The 2112-nt window shown below is 46.4% G+C and overlaps 1 pseudogene; it reads right to left on the minus strand.

The window, feature by feature from the left end:
• Positions 1-965: 965 nt before the first annotated feature.
• LOC126475968 (5S ribosomal RNA) lies at positions 966-1083 on the minus strand (annotated as a pseudogene).
• Positions 1084-2112: the final 1029 nt, after the last annotated feature.

The following is a 2112-nucleotide window of genomic DNA, read 5'->3' on the forward strand; positions in this document are numbered from 1 at the left end:
GGACACGTAAGGCATCAGGTGCTCGTGAATCTGATAGTTGGTGGGAACTGTGCTATGTAAAAATTGTAGATCGAGATCAGTGCTGTAACAGAATGAGCAGAATCAAATGTATGTATATTACAGTAGTGGTGTAGAGACGAAGATGTTTACATAGGACAGCCTGGCATGGAGAGCTGCAACAAAATAGTTACGAACTACTTTGTTAAGTACGGTGCAGAAATGTGCGAGTGCGGAGGTATCTGATTGTATCTCATGCGATCTAAGACAAAAAAGGGGAAAAACGACACACCACGAAGAAATTATCCAAAGTGGACGGAAATTGGTAGATGTGCATGTGCAGACAAACAAATGATTCCAGTTTGAGAAAAATGCATGAGTTATTCAAGAGAAAGATCTTTACGAACCGAGCAAATCAATAACGCGTTGGCCCGCCTCTGGTCCTTATGCAAGCAGTTATTCGAATTGGTACCGATTGACAGTTACTGGGTATCCTCTTGAGGGGTATTGTGCCAATTTGTTTCCAGTTGGCCTTGCCCTTAACGCTTTAAAGTTTCTCAGTTTGGGAGAGAGATACTCTGAACTTGCTGTCAAAGGTAGGGTTTGGCAAGCATTGAGGACAAACAGTCGAAACTTTCGGTCTGGAGTCTCGCCGACTTTATTACAATTCATATGTTTTTGGATGGTGTCTGCCTTTATCAAAACACATACCTATGTTTTGCTAAAGGCGGACCTCATAAAATAAATGTGTGTGTTGTTAAAAAAGGCACTCCGTCATCAGGCCTCGTGTGGCCCACCGGGACCATCCGACCGCCGTATCAGCCTGAGCTGAGGATGCGGATAGGAGGGGCGTGTGGTCAGCACACCGCTTTCCCGGTCGTTATGATGGTTTACTTTGACCGGAGCCGGTACTATTCGGTCGAGTAGCTCCTCAATTGGCATCACTAGGCTGAGTGCACCGCGAAAAATGGCAACAGCGCATGGAGGCCCGGATAGTCACCCCTCCAAGTGCCGGCCACGCCCTACAGCGCTTAACTTCGGTGATCTGACGGGAACCGGTGTATCCACTGCGGCAAGGCCGTTGCCATGTATTGTTAAAGCAAACAGACAAATGGTTCAAATGGCTCTGAGCACTGTGGGACTTAACAGCTGTGGTCATCAGTCCCCTAGAACTTAGAACTACTTAAACCTAACTAAGCTAAGGACATCACACACATCCATGCCCGAGGCAGGATTCGAACCTGCGACCGTAGCAGTCGCGCGGTTCCGGGCTGAGCGCCTTAACCGCGAGACCACCGCGGCCGGCGCAAACAGACAAAAAAGCTTCAACCTCAAGATGATTATTAGAATAGAATTGTTTTCACTGATGAGTCCCGCTTCGAACTGAGCCTCGACGTGTCTAGAGATGCCTCTGATAGGCTGATAGGCTGGCTTTTCTTTTCATAACAGAACCCCACTGATTATCATCCGCGGCTGATTTACAAAACAGCGGTATGTACACGATATTCTACGTCCTTTTTTGTTGCCTTTCAAGGCAAACCATCCAGGGTTTACGTTTCAACAAGGCAATGCCCGCCTGCACAAGGCGAGAGTTCCCATTGCTTGTCTGCATGCCGGACTTCCATTTCAGCAAGATAACGCCCGCCCAGAGAGAATTTCCATTGTTTCTGTTCATGCTTTCCAAATCTCGAATGCCCAGGTCACAGGATCTCTCCCGATTTAAAAATCTTAGGAGTACTGCCGGCAGGTTCCTCCAACTGCACTCGGATTTTGACTATCTAACGCGCCAGTTGAACAGAATTTGGCACAATATCCCTCAAGAGGACATCCAACAAATTCATCAATCAATGCAAAGCCGAAGAACAACTGGCATAAGTGCCGGAGGTGGTCCATTGCGTTATTGACTTGTTCAACTTGTGAATCTCTTTCTCTTGAATAAATCATCCAATTTTCCTGAAAGTGCGATAAATTGTTTATCTGTTGGTATACACCACATCTAACGATTACCGCCGCATTCGGATACTTCTTTCATGGTGCGTCATGTTTTCATTTCTTAGAGTCAACTGTTCACAATTATCTTTCACACACGTTGCAGAAACTCACAGGGCATCTGAC

This window comes from Schistocerca serialis, chromosome 4 (assembly GCF_023864345.2).
Source record: "Schistocerca serialis cubense isolate TAMUIC-IGC-003099 chromosome 4, iqSchSeri2.2, whole genome shotgun sequence".
NCBI classification, from domain to species: domain Eukaryota; kingdom Metazoa; phylum Arthropoda; class Insecta; order Orthoptera; family Acrididae; genus Schistocerca; species Schistocerca serialis.